Source organism: Giraffa tippelskirchi, chromosome 4 (assembly GCF_054371585.1).
Source record: "Giraffa tippelskirchi isolate mGirTip1 chromosome 4, T2T-mGirTip1v1.2.pri, whole genome shotgun sequence".
NCBI lineage: Eukaryota > Metazoa > Chordata > Mammalia > Artiodactyla > Giraffidae > Giraffa > Giraffa tippelskirchi.
In genome coordinates this window covers 24,911,093-24,928,278 of record NC_137278.1, presented here as the reverse complement: position 1 = coordinate 24,928,278, position 17,186 = coordinate 24,911,093, and the positions used below count along the sequence as shown (strand labels likewise).

The 17,186-nt window shown below is 48.1% G+C and overlaps 1 protein-coding gene across 3 annotated transcripts in view; it reads right to left on the bottom strand.

Moving 5' to 3' along the window:
- The window catches only part of KCNS3 (potassium voltage-gated channel modifier subfamily S member 3), an 84,835-nt gene extending 70,778 nt beyond the window's left edge, over positions 1–14,057 (bottom strand). The window contains exon 1 of one of the 3 annotated variants that reach the window (XR_014082278.1): positions 13,702–13,855. The gene's annotated coding sequence lies outside the window, so the exon portion shown is untranslated. Of the gene's footprint in view, positions 1–13,701 lie in introns of all 3 variants that reach the window. The other 2 variants (XM_081591217.1, XM_081591216.1) reach the window with 2 other exon arrangements.
- Positions 14,058–17,186: the final 3,129 nt, after the last annotated feature.

Here is a 17,186-nt window from a genome sequence, read left to right as displayed (position 1 = left end):
ATCCTGACTAAATGAATGTTCCACCTAACGGTAAAAAAAAAACAAGGATTTTCCTGCTCAAGAGTGGAGAAGGCTGCTCGTAGGGTGCCTTCACACCATACAGTCTTCCCTGGAGTCTCCAGCATGTGGGATGAGCATGTTTGACCAAGCTGTCATTTCTACCTAGTCTGAGCCCGATACATCAAGGTCTTTCCAAAGGATTGTAGAAAAGCATCTATTGCTGCTAGGAGTCACAGATTTTGCTAAATCATAAATCTTCAACATATTTACAACAAAACTCTGAGACAGCCAAATGTCTGTTGCTGTAGTAAGTTGTCACAGAGACTATTTATTTCATGGAGTGAAAAAAGAAGTTTCACTTAACATTTTAAATATGATGGTTTATGTAACATTTAATCCATTATTTGGAAGGGAGAAAAAATGTTTTTATGCTTCACAAATATCCACATCCAGCTCCTTGAAACCAAGCTGGGAGGATTTTTTTTTTTAACGCTTTGCCCAGAACTATCCACTATGACTCATTCCTAACTTTATCAATATAAAAAAATTATAAAATAATGAGATTCCCCAGGGGATGCAAGTCAGAATCACGTGACTAAGTGGGAGCTGTGGCTGGCTCCCACTGCCCAACATCATGAGAAAGAATCTAATGGCATATCCCAAGCCCAGAAAAAAGACAAAGTTCAAAATTCAAAGTATAGTTTCTATTGAGTGTGTATTGCTTTCACACCATCGTAAAATCAAAAAACAGTAAGTCAAAATATCATGTCAGGACCATTTGTAGATATAACCAAAAATGCACGGTCCTCAAATTCTAAAATACTACTTACTATCGTGCCCTTCATAGAAAAAATTTGCCAACCCTTGAGTAAATACTTAACACTCAAATAACAAAAATGCCAATAACATAGAGATCCCCATATGTGATTATAAACTCTTCCCTTTGATCTTATTTGTGCATGCTAAGTCGCTTCAGTCATGTCCAACTCTGTGTGACCCTATGGACTATAGCCTGCTAGACTCATCTGTCCATGGGATTCGTTCGCCAGGCAAGAATACTATAATGGGTTGCCATGCTTACTCCAGGGGATTGTCTCGACGCACTGATCAAATCTATGTCTCTTACATCTCCTACATTGGCAGGTGGGTTCTTTACCACTAGTGCCACCTGGGAAGCCCCAATATGGAATTCTCCAGGCAAGAATCCTAGAGTGGGTTGCCATTCCCTTCTCCAGGGGATCTTCCCAACTCAGGGACTGAAACTGGGTCTCCTACATTGAAGGCAGATTCTTTACTGTCTGAGTCACCAGGGAAACCCTATGACCACATATACCTGTTGCAAATTCAAACTGTAGACTAGCATAGAAATTAAAAATTCCTAAAATGCCCTAGAATTTCTTTTGTCAGACATGGGTAGAACAAATATTGTCTCCAATCCTGTGGTTGCTTTCATCAATTGTTATTGTTACTGTTTCATTAAAAAGTGAGTTAAAAAAGAGTTCTCAATTTGACTTATTAAAATAATTTGCACACCTCTCCTTTCTCCAGTCTACATCCTAAGGGTGCTCACTTCTCTCTGAGTTTCAAAGTTCTCCATACAAGGATGAACAAGGTGGGGTAGAACAGGAAGGAAGAAAAGGAGAGACCCCAAGCCCTCCGGCAAGCACAGCAGTGACGTGGACAGAACCCCAGAGATGGCTTTTGGCACCATCTCTAGACCAGTGCAGACTTTGTTCCTGACCTTCTAAGCAGAAGTCCTCACTCCACAGTAAACAGAAATGCACGCTTGAAAACAACAAATGATATGATACTTCTCTTTTTCAGAAGCCACCTGGTTTTTTCACTTGAAATCATAGATAAGCAATACAGGGAATTGTGAAGGTCCAAAATCAGATAGTATGACATGAAAAGAGACAAAAACATTTAACATAACCAAAAGTTAATTTGGCTGTGGATTTATTCTATAGCAGTAGTTCTCAAGTGATTCCCCGATGGCTCAGTGGTAAAGAATCCACCTTCCAATGCAGGAGATGTGAGTTCGATCCCTAGGTCAGGAAGATCCCTGGAGGAGGAAATGGCAACTCACTCCATTATTCTTGCCTGGGAAATCCCATGGACAGAGGAGCCTGGAGGGCTATACAGTCCATGGGGTTGCAAAGAGTCAGACATGACTGAGCACGCACGCAAGCCAGCCAAGTAGTTCTCAAAGTGTCGTCAGGGACCTCTGGGGTTCCTAAGATCCTTTAAAGGGTTCATAAGGTCAAAACTATTTTCATAATAAACTAAGATGTTATTTTCCTGTTTTCTTCTCATTCTCTCACAAGTGTCCTATGGAGTTTTCCAGAGGATATATGATGTTTGAGAACAAAACAGAGAAGCAAATCTAAGCATTCCATTGTGTTCTATTAACCTAGACAAATAAATTTGTAAAAGTGAAAGACAACGTCACTTATAATTTTGTTATTTAAAAAAGATAGTTATTTTTCATAAAAATATGCCATTTGTGTTAACATGTTATGAGATTATCATTAGTTTAAATGAATTAATAATTAATTTGAAAGGTATCTATTTTCATTTCTAATATAAACACTACTTGGTAAGTCAATTGGTAAAAAATCCACCTGCAACACAGGAGATCCCAGTTCAGCTCCTGGGTTGGGAAGATCTGCTGGAGAAGGGATAGGCTACCCACTCCAGTATTCTTGGGCTTCCCTGATGGCTCAGCTGGTAAAGAATCTGCCTGCAATGCGCAAGACCTGGGTTCGATCCCTGGGTTGGGAAGCTCCCCTGGTGAAGGGAAGGGCTACCCACCCCAGTATTCTGGCCTGAAGAATTCCATGGACTACATAGTGCATGGGGTTGCAAAGAGTTCGAGACGACTGAGCGACTTTCACATTAACAAAAGCTTAAAACAAAACCTTTTAAGCATATAAAGGTCCTAAGACCAAAACATTTGAAAATGCAATTTCACAGCAATGCAATCTCAATTTCTTTTTTCTGATTTTTTTATTGTGGTAAAATATACATGACCTGAAATTTACCCTCTCTACCATTTTGAAGTATACAGCTCAACAGTATTAAAAGCATTCATAATAGCATGCAAACACCATCTGAAAATCCAGAACTCTTTTCATGCTTAAAACTGGAACTCTCTACCTGATAGGGTACTTTTTGTGGATCTGTCTACTTCGTCCAATCAGCTAATCAGCCCACACTAATGGGACCCTTCCTCCTCTAGAGTGTGTAGGGTGTGTGTCTGTGGAGTTGGATGTGTGGGGTAGGACCCTGTACCCAGGAGACAACTCCTTCCCCTCCTATCTACACCACACAGTCCCAGATGTCCACTGCTCAAAACCACCTCCAGCTCCACTCCTTATGATTTAACTTTGCCTTCATGGGGCACTCTGAAACTTAACCCCAACATCTAATAGCAGTTCAGTTCAGTTCAGCTCAGTCTCTCAGTCGTGTTTGATTCTTTGCGACTGCAGCATGCACGCCTGGCCTACAGGCATGGACTGCAGCATGCCAGGCCTCCTTGTCCATCACCAACTCCCAGAGTTTACTCAAATTCACGTCCATTGAGTTGATGATGCCATCCAACCATCTTATCCTCTGTCGTCCCCTTCTCCTCCTACCTTCAATTTTTCCCAGCATCAGGGTCTTTTCAAATGAGTCAGCTCTTCTCATCAGGTGGCCAAAATATTGGAACTTCAACTTCAGCATCAGTCCTTCCAATGAATATTCAGGACTGATTTCCTTTAGGATGGACTGGTTGGATCTCTTTGCAGTCCAAGGGACTCTCAAGAGTCTTCTCCAACACCACAGTTCAAAAGCATCAATTCTTCGGCACTCAGCTTATTTATTGTCCAACTCTCACATCCATACATGACTACTGGAAAAACCATAGCTTTGACTAGATGGACCTTTATTGACAAAGTAATGTCTTTGCTTTTTAATAAGCTGCCTAGGTTGGTCATAGCTTTTCTTCCAAGGAGCAAGCATCTTTTAATTTCATGGCTGCAATCACCATCTGCAGTGATTTTGGAGACCAAAAAAACAAAGTTTGTCACTGTTTCCCCATCTATTTGCCATGAAGTGATGGGACCAGATGCCATGATCTTAGTTTTCTGAATGTTGGGTTTTAAGCCAATTTTTTCACTCTTCTCCTCTTTCACTTTCATCAAGAGGCTCTAGGGGCTTCCCAGGTGGCTCAGCAGTAAAAAAATCTGCCTGCGATGCAGGAGCCTTAAGAGATCTGGGTTCGATCCCTGAGTCGGGAAGATCCCCTGGAGCAGGGCATGGCAACCCACTCCAGTATTCTTGCCTGGAGAATCTCATGGACAGAGGAGCCTAGTGGGCTACAGTCCATGGGGTTGCAAAGAGTCAGACATGACTGAAGTGACTGAGCACAAGAGGCTCTTTAGTTCTTCTTCACTTTCTTGCCATAAGGATGGTGTCATCTGCATATCTGAGGTTATTGATATTTCTCCTGGCAATCTTGATTCCAGCTTCCACAGAGACTGAGACAGAACTGTTTTTTTTTGTTTGGGTGTCTCCTGAGGAAGTACAGGTCAGCAGTGGACTGCTGTGGGGGTAGGGGCTTTGGGTGCAGTAGACCTGGGTGTGGCATAAGCCTTCTTGGAGGAGGTCGCCATTAACCCACCACAGAGCCACCAGAACTTACACAGGACGGGGGAAACAGACTCTTTGAGGGCATAAATAGAACCTTGGGGGCACCAGGACCCAGGAGAAAGGAGCAGTGACCCCACAAGAGACTGACCCAGACTTGCCCATGAGTGTCCAGGAGTCTCAGGCAGAGGTGTGGGTCAGCAGTGGCCTGGTGCAGGGTCGGGGGCACTGAGTGTGGCAGTGCGTGCATGGGACATTTTGAAGGAGGTCGCCATTATCTTAGTTACCTCCACCATAGTTTGGCCTCAGGTCATGTAACAGGGAGGGAATACAGCCCTGCCCTGCAACAGAAATAGCATTTAAGTGGGGATTATTTCCAAGTTGCTGATACCAACTTACAAATGAAGGGTTTGCTGGTGTGCTCTTATCTGCTGATGCGGGTGAGAGAAGCAACTGGTAAAAAAGCAACTAAAAGCTAACTCAGGAGCTGTGAGGGTCATGTTACATAACCGTACATCCTACTGGATACTCTCTACTTCAAAGCCCCGAATAAAAGACATGAGATGAGAAGGCAAAGTATGCTGCAGCTTCCACATTTTAAGTCTGGAGGAGCTGGAAGAAGGGAATTCAGGGCTCATCACCAAAAAGAGGCACCACACTGACATTTGATTTCTAATTAGATCCAGAAGCTTGGGGAAACGGCTTAAAGGTAAAGCTCTTAGGCACCATATGAACTTTCATGAGATTCCTATTTTTGCATATCCGGAGCGCCTACACTATAGGATGTGTGATTTAAGGAGGTGATGAGAAGGTATGAGGATACTGATACCTTTTTATACTTCTGCAAAGATAGAAAGATAAACACTGTTACATGATGACACTTTTTATTTACACATTTATCGATGAGGAGACCAGCTTCACCAAGAAGATTCAACCCTGAAACAGCCGAGGGGCTAAATCTTAGCCAGGCAATAGCTAATCACCAAGAGGAGGAGGGTGGGCAGAGTCCTCATGAGGTGGTGCTGTTGTTTAGTCGCTCAGTTGTGTCCTACTCTCTGCGACCCCATGAACTGTTGCCCACCAGGCTCCTGTGTCCATGGAATTCTCCAAGCAAGAATACTGGAGTGGGTTGCCATTTCCTTCTCCAGGGAATCTTCCCGACCCAGGGATCAACCCCACATCTCCTGCATTGGCAGGTGGATTCTTTACCATGGAGCCACCAGGGAAGCCCCCTCATGAGGGTACCACACTTAGAAAACTGGGATCTTAAGAACCCACAAGAGAAACACTACCCAGAAGGTATGATTTATTGACCTCAAAGACCAAAACGCTGAAATACCCTTGCCAGAATCCAGGCATCTCTTCTCAATCCAAATCTGCAAACTACAATCTTTAACCCTGGAGTTCCTCTATCTCTTTAGCCAATAAATTTGTTACCTTAAGTAAACTGTAAGTGTTAACTGTTAGTCACTCAGTTGTGTCTGACTCTTTGCGACACCATGGACTGTAGCCCGCCAGGCTCCTCTGTCCATGGGATTCTCCAGGCAAGAACACTGGAGCGGCTAGCTCCTCCCTTCTCCAGAGGATCTTCCCAACCCAGGAATCGAACTAAGGTCTCCTGCATTGCAGGCAGATTCTTTACCATCTGAGCCACCAGAGAAGCCCAAATACATGATTTTAGGTTCACCCTGGCAGGCAGATCAGGGCTTAGGAAAGCCAAACCAGATGACAGAAAAATGAAAGCAAAAAAAAGAAAGCAAACATGCTCAAGCCCAAAATGTTAGTCTGCTGGCATTCTTTTATCTGAACACACTAATGATTTGTGAGGATATAAGTCAGCACTACTGAAAGCAGCCTTCAAGAGGCAGATGCCTCATCACTGATCTTTGGAATAATTTTCAATTCTATGGTCCTGTTTATGTTGTCATTCCCTTCAACGATCGATTGGTCACTAGGTAGTCCATCACTTCTTCAAGACTCCATCAGGCTCCCCGTGATGTTCCTTACTGATCTTCAGGCCAGCATATTCTGCTACACGTAGGTTCCCAGATGACAGACCATATGTCACTCTCTTGCATTTTTTTACGGGATCCCCGTGGGTACAGAGGAAGAGTCCCATGTGATGAGGAAGACTCGGTAAAGAAGGATTCCACTGAGATGTAGAAAGTTGGCTTCTAGCCATGCCTGATGCTCCCCATTGGGCCTCGCCCCCATACATCTTGGGAGAGGCTCCACGTCTTCCCGGCAGCACGCTGATCACGGATGTCTTTCCATTTAAGTCAATTTGAAAGCAGCTTGCTGGTGATCATCAAAGACCAAATGCTTAGAATCTCACCACAAATGTTCCCACATACCCACTCATAGTTCTCCTAATTCAGTTTATAAAAATGATCCAAATTAACACATCTAAATGACTCTATGGAAGAAGAATATTTGTAGAAAGATCATCTATTTTTTTAATCATGAAATTGTCAGGTTGTGGGGAGAAAAGCAGGGAAGGACAAGTAACACACTCAAACTTACTCAGCCACTGGAGACAAAGCCAGGGGAATGTCTGATCTTCTAGAAGTGCTAGTACTGTGTAACACCCCATTCAGAGATGGGTGCGTGTTGGTTTCCCGAGGAGCTGGATTCGGCTCCCTAACCTCAGCCACAGTCGCCTCCCACACGGACAGACATAGACGCCAAGCCTCCCCTGCCCTCACCCCGTGTTTTTCCCCTTTCATAACTGACCTCCACCTGTAGGATCTCCACTTCCTCACTCCCTCAGTCCCAGCTGGCTTGAGGTCTCACCTCTCCAACATGCCTCTAACTAGCCTCCCAGTGGCCATGCCAGAACCTCTCCAATCTCTTCGTCTCTAATCTCATTTCCACAGCCTTCGCGGGTGATCTTCTAGAAACATAAACTGGCTCCTGACACTCTCCTGCCACAAATCCATGAACTCCTCCCCAGAGCCCTGGTGATGAACTCTTAAGATCCTGAACTTGGCCCTAAGTGCACAGCATGACCTGGCCCCTGCCTTCCTCTCTGAATTCCTCCCAGCACCTTGGCCGATTCTCCTAGAGTTCCTCCAACTGTCCAGGTTCATTCCTGTCTTAGAATTTTCACACCCTCCGCAGCCGGAAATCTCTCTCTCTCTGCCTTTTCAACGTGATAAACTCCTCTTCACCTCTCAGAAGGAAAAGTCTCTTCCTCAGTAAGGTCTTCCCAGCTCCCCCACCTAAACTAGCGCCTGCACCCCCATCCCTGCTATTCTCCCAGATGCAATTCTTTAGAACTCTTGCCGCTACTTAAGTGTTTGCATTCATTTGTTTAACATCTGTCTCCTCACCAGCCCCAGCCTAGTACACAAGACAGGGTAGATACTCAAATACCTGTTGAATAAATGCTTGTGCAAATCTGTATATGTAAAGAGGATCTATACATGACCACAGAAGCTAATCATTAAGTCAACATGGGTGAGCATCTGCTGGGTGCTCAGTTGCGCTCAGGTGATCTGCTCAGGACATCAGCAGGATGCTTCATTTGTTGGGAGACTTCAGCAAGCACACTGAAGCCAGCTGCTATCAGCACTAACTGCTTGTCTATAATGCTAAGTCACTTCAGTCGTGTCCAACTCTTTGGGATCCCACAGTCTGTAGCCTGCCAGGCTGCTCTGTCCATGAGATTCTCCAGGCAAGAATACTGAAGTGAATTGCTTATCTATAGTGTTACTGGCTAAAAGGAGATCTTGGGTCATTATCATCCAACACGTGTGCAATTAAAGACAATTTTATAAGGTATCTACTCCAAACAATCCATGGTGCAGGAAGGAATTCTGCTCAATATTATATAACAACCTAAACGGGAAAAGAATTAAAAAAAAAAAAGAATAGATACATATATTTGTATAAATGAATCACTTTGCTATACACCTGAAACTAACACAACATTGTCAATCAACTATACAACAATTAAAATGCTTAATAATTATATTTAATTTTTTAATAAAAGGCTGCTTTCTTTCTCTGCCTCTTACACAATTCTGGCCAATAGGATGTAAGCAGAAATGTGCTGGAAAAACTTTTGAAAAAAAACAAACATCATGCAAGGCTCTGCAGGATCCCAAAGAGAGCAAGACCCCCTTGTCTGCAAACAAAAAAAGACAACAAACTAATCTAGGAACTACTTAGAGCTTAGCAAGAGGAGTTAACTTTTATAGCCCATAGATGTATGTTACAAAGTTGCAAAGGCTGATCTTAAGAAATGATAAAGGAAGACAAGGATGGACTTTTTCTAAATCAGCTTCTACATTTGACTGCACACTCCAAATATTGTTGTGTTCATCACAATTGTGATTTCTCTCCAAGTTTCACCTACCAGATCACTGAATGCAAAAATGAAACAACAACAATAAAAGGTACTTTCTTCTTCTCCCCTGCCCAAACTAAGCCTTCTAGATAGCCAAGAGTAACAGCCAAAATCCAGCTTCAGGATGAAACTCAAACTCCAACACCTCCAAGGACCCTCCCCATCCACTGCCCTACTTGTGAGAGGCAAAAACGATGGACTTGGAGTCAGAAGACTCCTGTGTGTGTTGCTAGCTCAGTCGTGTCCAACTCTGCAGCCCCATGGACTGTAGCCTGCCAGGCTCCTCTGTCGATGAGATTTCCTGGGCAAGAATACTGGAGTGGGATGCCATGTCCTAGAAATGGCCAAATCCAAGTCTCACTCACTTTGCCTTATTTTTTTCATCTGCAACTTGGACTTCCTAACCTTCCCTCAGCCTGTCACTTACTGCACTCGATTACTGTGAGAAGTGAAATGAGATAACCTTGTGAGGTTTCTGCAAACTGCAATAGGCTAGACAAAGATGACAAAGTCAGTGTGATTTTTATCAGGACTCATATTTAGCATCTCGTTGTGTTTCTGTCTTATGCGTGCTAATCTTGAGTCTCCGAGTCCTCTGTAAGTTCAAGCTTGCAGAATATATCTTAGATTCTGCCTGTCCTTAGTGCCTGCGTACTGGGCACAAGGTGGTGGTGGTTGTTGTTAGTCACTAAGTCATGTACTTAGTGATTCTTTCTGAACCAATGGACTGTAGCTCGCCATGCTCCTCTGTCCTCCACTATCTCACAGAGAGAGTTTGCTCAAATTCACATCCATTGAGTGGGTGATGCTATCTCACCATCTCATCCTCTGCTGCTTGCTTCTCCTTTTGCCTTCAATCTTTTCCACCATCAGGTAATCCCACAATAATTTTTTGTGAGTTGGTTACTGGCTGGCTTTTTTAATGGATTTGACAGAAAGTGCAATGTCCTGTGATTTTCCTGTATTTCTCACTGATAATAAACATCCTTTCTGGAAATAGCCATAATGTTTACCTACCCCATGACCTTTATGGTCTGTTTCCCTTTTTCCCAACCAGCTGGGCAGAGTTCCATTGGAGGATAACATTGGCCAAAGAAAAAAGAACATTTTTCTAGCATCGTTTTCAAGTTTCTTTTCAAGGGGAGATGGGAAGAAGGGGGAAGGGGAGATGGGGAGTTTCAAGGGGAGAGGCAACCAAAAAGTTACTTTGTAGCAGCAAGCCACCTCTCAAGGTCACCATCCAACAAACCCAGCCTGAGTCCTACTAAGCGCAGGGCACAGAGTCCGGGCTACAGTGATACACAAAAAGGAATCGAGCAGTGGCTCCAGCTCCACAGCCGGACTGCCAGGGACAGAATTCTAGCTTCCCATCATCCTCATTATGTGACTTTGCACATGATACTCAGTTGTCTCTTTTTTCTCATCTACAGTAGGGTGATTCATGGGGGCAGAGATCAGAGCTATGTAGCAATAAGCCAAGGGATGCCTGAAGCCACCCAAAACTGGACTAGGCCAAGACAGATTCCCCACAGAGATTGTGGAGGAAGCACTGCCTGTACGCAAACTTGATTTGGGACTGCTAGCCTCCAGAACTGTAGAATTTTTTTTCTGTCGTTTTAAGCCAATAAAATAAAAAATGGGGTGTTAACAGAGCCTATCTCCTAAGGTTGTCATCAGGATGAAATGAGTTAATGCATCAAGAGCTTTCAGCATAGTGCCTCGTTCAGGGTAACAACAATGTCCAGCATCAAGATCCTCACAGCTAAATGAGAAGCACAGTAAGTCTAGGAGCCATGAGCAGGTAGAAATCAGGCTGGAGCCCAGGTCCCCAGTCTTAGTAGGTTTTTCATACAAGTGGTACTTGGGCAGATCTATCTTCTTGACACCTGATCAGCAGGGACAGTAAGCACGCCCACCTTTCCCTCTGCCTCCAACCCCTCTGGGTAGCTGTCCTTGCCTGCCAGTGAGACCTCGGGTGCAGCGGGTCCAGTCTCCCATCGTCTCAGAGCGCCCTGCAGGGGCTCCATCTATTGCTAGCTCCCACAGAAACACTGCACCAAGAAGGGAAGCCTCACTTCCCAATGGGAGTGTTTTGAGGATTAAATGAGATAATGCCTGGAAAAGTGCCAAGAAGAGTAGCTGGCATATGGTATCCAGCCAATAAATGCTATTGTTTACATAGATAGATAGATATTGTGAAGTAGAAGTCGCTCAGTCGTGTGCGATTCCTTGTGACCCCATGGACTATACAGTCCAGGGAATTCTCCAGGCCAGAATACTGGAGTGGGTAGCCTTTCCCTTCTCCAGGGGATCTTCCCAACTCAAGGATCAAACCCAGGTCTCCCACATTGCAGGTGGATAAAGAAGAGGACTTCTCTGGCAGTCCAGTGGTTAAGACTCCACACTTCCACTGCAGCGGGCCTGGGTTCCATCCCTTGTCTGGGGAAATGGAGAATGAAGATCCCGAAAGCCTCGAGGCTTGGCCAAAAAAAAAAGAGAAGGAGGAAAATCGTTGTGATGCCTGCTCTCTTCTCTTAGAGCTGACACACTTCCCAGCCCCAAATGCCAGACACAGGGCAGATGGAGAACTCAGGTAGAACAGGGAGGCAGTCTCTGAAGGATGACAGGGACGGGCAAAATTCACTGAACACAGAAGAGGTGGCTGAAGTGCCCACTCTTCCCTCCCTTTCTTTAAAATAATAAGGAAGAAGAAAAAACTTAGCCAGTGCTTTGCAGGCAAGCTCAAGCATCAGAGCATTGGCTTTTTAATATTTTAATATTTCTGAACAGAACAAAGATTGCTTCCAACCTCCCCATTTGCTCTCACATATTTGACCAGCAAAACCTTAGCTTTTCTGCATTCACTAAGGGCTTTTCTTGTTTAAGCTGATTTTCCAGGTAATGATGGCTCAGACACAAGACAGAGGCAAAACAGATTCTGCAAGTCTCCTTAAAATATTCACAGCATGCTCTGGATTCCAAGTGTCTGAGTACTTCATGATCATCTTCTCCCTACCCCAATACTGATCATTCCTAGTTCTGAAATGACTAATTTAATATTAGAACAGGAGAAGAAAGGAATCTAGTGAGAAAGGAAAAAAAAAAAAAAAACAACAACTGGGAGCAGAAACTTCACCTTACTGCATATGACCAAGGCCTGGCCCAACCCCAGTGGTCTGATTGTAAACGCCTACTGAGTGAATCAATGTCCTTAAGCATTTTACCACCCAGGTAAAGAGTGAGACCTACCTAGTACAGCAAGTTCAACCACAGAATCAATGCCACCCTCTCTCAGCCTGAGACGTGCAGAGAGAAGGACTAGGGCATCTGCCTTTAGCAAGAGGGCAGGTGCTCAGGAAAATGCTTGCCTTGTTTACCTGGGCAGGTATTTGCAAGTGGTCAGACAGAGGAGCAACAAAGGGTAACTTACCCAGTTCTAAGCGAATGCTTATGCAAATCCCTTAAGCAAATACGTGAAAAGGGATGGGAAGGTTTCTGATCTAGTTTTTCTCACTGGCCCCTATTCTGGGGGAGTGTGAAATGAAAGACAAAAATCAAGACTGTTCTCCAGGAAGGCGATGAGAAACACGCCCTCCACGCCCCAGCCTCAAACCAGGACTTCCAGGGTCATTCTGGCAGGTAGAGGTGCTTCGCTGCTGCCCTCCACCCGTGTCCTGGGTTGCCTGAGCTAGGCTACCGTCTCAGGGTCCCTAGCCGAGCCGCTCAGACACCAATAGCGCAAAGGGTGCTCTTTCCCAAAAGAGACCACAAGAGGCAGAGCAGGAGAAGCGCGCGGGGGCGGGGCGGGGGGGGGACCGGGGGAGTTGGTCCGGGGGGGCGGGGAGGTTGTTCAAAATGATCCCTGCAATGCGAAAGGCGCCCAGCCCGGCTCGCCGCGGCCCCTGCCAGCAGGTCTGGCTCGCTCGCCAACCGATTCACCTCGAGAAGTCGGGCAGCCAACCAGCCGGGCGCGGGAAATGGAAGTTTGCCACCCCAAAGCACCCACTCCCATCACAACCGCTGATCCAGACGCACGGTCGGCGGGGGACCTGATACGGGCCCTGCCAGCCCCAAGCGGCTCCCAGCCGGAGCGCGCCCGCAGTGGCCGGGCGCAGCGCGGCCCCAGAGCCAGCGCCCTGCGCCCGGGGTGCGCTCATCCCAGCAACTGTCGCGGGGCGCCCTGCACCGCTGCGGGGCAAAGGTGAGGGAAGAATGACAGGGAAGAAGGCGGAGCAGGCGGCCAGGGAAACACTTACAGGCGGTCCGGAAAGCACCTCCTCCTCTTCTCTAGGAAGAGAAGGAACGGCTTCCCGGCTAAGGAAACGCCCCAGGGCTAGCCCCTCCGCGAAGTGCCGCCTTTCCGTGGCTCCTCGATTCTCCCGCCTCCATCCGTCCCCCACCTGGCGCCCAAGAATGGATTCTAGACACCGTCCCTGCGGCTTTCCGAGGGAACCAGACACTGTCTCGGCTGCCGGCGGCTCGTGCAACAGGCGGATCCTTAGGGCTCCAGCGACGACGGGCTCTGGGGACCCGAGGATGGAGCGCGCCGGAGACAGGCGCGCCCGGCAGGATGCCAAGTGCCCTGCGGGTGTAGGTCTGCGGGGGTCGTGCACTCGTGACCTGGGCCACGGCGGAGCTGAGCAGCAGATGATGGGGAAAGTTGCGGGGTCGCACGGAGAAGTCTCCGGAGCGCGCGGGGAGGAGGGGACACGAGCATGTACCTGCAGGCGTCCCGGCGCCTTTGGCTGGTTCCGCTCCGCGCGGCCGCCCGCCCGCGCTGCAGGGATCAGGCGTTCCCGCGCGGCGCCGCGCCCGCCGCGCCGGCGGCGAGGAGAGCCCGGCGGCCCACGTCGGTCGGTCTGTCCGTCCAGTCCGGCAGGAGCGCGGAGCCCGGGAGCCGCCGGCAGGGCGGGGCGGGGCGGGGCCCCTCGCTCGGCCGCCGCCCCATTGGTCGCAGCTCCGCCCGCCGCCTGGCTTCAGACTTGCAGTCGGCGCTCCGGGCCGAGGGCGCGGAGCCGGTGCCGCGGGCGATCGCCGGCTGCAGGACTCAGGCCGCGCGATGAGCGGACTGCTGGATGGACCGAGAGGCGGCCCTGCGGGGCGCGCGCCCCCGCCCGGACCCAAGTGCAGAGTCACCCCCGGGGCGGCGCGCCGGGTCCGGGCGGGAGCAGCAGGAGCGCGCCCTGCGCCTCCCACCTGCGCGCCCTCCGGGGATGGGTGCACCTTGCCCTGCGGGAGACCGGTGACCTCCTCTGCGGCCCCGGCGGCTCCCGCAACGCCTCTCCGCCCGCAAGCAAAGCTCTGCGAATTTGCCAGAATTTTCTTCCCGAGGACTGCGGCCCCCAACTTGTTTTAAAACAAAGTGCGAAGGAAGCAGCCCCAGGTCCTGCTTGTTTACCACCGGCCCCGTTGCCTGAAGACTCGTGCAGTGTCTTCAAGATTGTTTTACACGCTCCGTTTCTCCACTTACCAAGTCAGAAGAGCTGGCGGACGTGTGCACTGAGCGGAAGGAGGACGAGTCGGTCCCCTTCCCGAAGGATGGACGAGGGGTTCGGAGGGAGATGCCTCGGAACAAACCCAGAACCCCGGCGAGGGCGGCGTGTGGTCCAGAAGGCCTCGCCCGCCCCTCCGCACTGAGCTAGGATGCTCAGCGAACCGCCCGGAGGCGAAATGGGACGCTCGGGGACCCACCCCCGCGCTCCCCCTCCCGCCCTCAAACTGCAGATTTTTAAGTTGTGCAGACTTGCAATAATTCTTCGGAGCCAGCTGCTCCGAGCTGTAGGCGCCCAGTGTTCCTCGGATTCCCGCCCCATATCTCGCAGTCTGCCAACCGCCCCCAACCCAGCACCCTCTCTCCCATCACTTGTCCCAGACCAGCACCTAGCAAGACCACACACACATAGTTAAGTTCCAGGTCCTGAACCAGGCCCACGGGAGGGGATGGGGGCAAAGGGGTGTGAGGAAAGAGTGAAAGACACTTTCTCTGACCTCACTGAAGTACCCCCAGGGTGTCTTTGGGGTTTTTCTCATCATTTTTGGTTGATCAAAGCCCACTGCTGCTGCTGCTAAGTCGCTTCAGTCGTGTCCGACTCTGTGCGACCCCTTAGACGGCAGCCCACCAGGCTCCTCCGTCCATGGGATTTTCCAGGCAAGAACACTGGAGTGGGGTGCCATTGCCTTCTCCGATCAAAGCCCACAGTGGGAGTCAGATAAGGGAGCAGTACTTACAAAGTCTGGTAGGCTTCTAGAAGTCAAACCTGAACCTTAGGGCGGTTTGGCTAGAGGAGAGGATGGTGGCCAGCAGGAATGGCAGAGGAGAGGAGAAAGTCCTCTGCCCTCAGCCTCCAGCATTTTCGTTTGGTGAGGAAAGGATGTCGGATTCATGGAAGGCGAGATGGGGATGCAGATGACTAGAGAACAGGTGTTTTGGGGGAGCTCTCTGACCCTGATCCCATGACTCTGAACCCTCTAGGCTGCCCCATCTCTTGTGGAAGAGGATTCAGACATTTATCTACACTGCCTTAGCAAGTGGACTGGAAAGGTAAATTTTCATGCACCATCCATCATCTTATCATCAAAGCTATGATTATCCTAAAAATATGTTTACTTTGTATCAGCACCTGAGAAGAATGCTTCCAGGTCTCTCCCAGCAGTTAGCAGTTTAATCACTTTTAAATCACCAAGTTTATCCCAGAAGTCCAGCATTGTTTACTTGAGAATGAAGTATGTTCCGTATCTCTAAGCACTGCAGAAGGCATCTGCAGTGCAGAAGAGTCTGAGTGAGGTCCTTTCTGTGAGGTCTGGCTGGCACATGTGAACTGGAGGGAAGGCACACACAGGGGGCTCAGAAAGAGCCCCCACTTGTCATCTGTGAGACCTGGGGACAGAAAGGACAGGCCTCCACTCTGGGCATATTTAGGGGAGGGGTTAGGATAAAAGGGGCACAGATTTGAGAGCCAGACTGAGTTCTTATCCTGCTGTACCCTGTGGGGAGCCCTGAGAGTAAGTCACTTGGCTTTTCAGCCCTGGTTTATTCATCTATAAGAAAAGTTTCTCCCTCAAAGGGTGATCATGTGAAGCCAGTGAAATAACAGGAAAGCTTTGCGTGGACCATAAAAAGCATGTCTATTTCCTATTCCAAGGTTGAGCCAGGCCAAGTGGTGAATGCACACACACTCAGCCACATACACACAGCCACACTCTCGCCCCCCCCCCAAATCTAGAGCCCCTTCCTCTGACCACAGTCTCCATCACTAAAGTCCATGCTCTGATCTGTCTGACCCCTTCTTTCCTCCCACACATCCACCTCCCACCCCACCAAAATGTCTCTTTGCTCCATGATATGACACCCCATTTTCTTTTCACTAACCCTGCCCACAGGTAAGCACCTGGACAAGCCCTGCATCAGCCTGGAAGGGGTTAATCACCAGCTTACACTAGTACTCACCCCTCCATGGTTTCAGAGAAGATTCCCAGAGTTAGTGGAGGTGTCTGAAACAAGTGGGCCTCATGCAGCCTGTCTTCAGGGCTCCATATTCTCCTTGCTCTTGATTCCTCCCATTTTCAGGGTCTCCCTCTCTCACCCACTTACCCACATGTCTGTGTGGTCTGTTCCCTCTCCTCACCCAAAGCTGTGCTTGACCTTCCATTCTCAGGAAAGGACAAAGGACAGAAAACAGTTGGGCAGCATCCCTGGAGGCAAGAGCAGTACTCATTTGTTTTTAAATAGGGACAGGTTTACATGTGAAGATGAAGAGGCTCTCATCTCTGGCAGGAAGGTGGAGAGTGAGAGAGTATGAGTAATGATGGGCAACATTTACTCATTTGGTGCCCCTTATTTGCTAGTTTTCATCCAGAGTTTGAATATCAGTCCAGCCAATCTGAGCACGTTAAACACTTACAATTCCTTAAACTCACCAGCCTTTTTCATGTGATCCCACCTTCACAGTGGTGCTACCTCTCCTTAAACCCTCTGCTAAATCCTTCTTTGCTCCACAGACTCCCCTTCTGTTAGCACACCATTCAACTGATAATCACTACCCTCAGGAAAACCACCTCTTTCCTGCCCTGAGTTATACATCTCCTCTCCCTTTGGAAACAGCGACAGACTTTGTTTTCTTGGGCTCCAAAATCACTGCAGATGGTCACTGCAGCCATGAGATTAAAAGACACTTGTTCCTCGGAAGAAAAGCTATGACTAACCTAG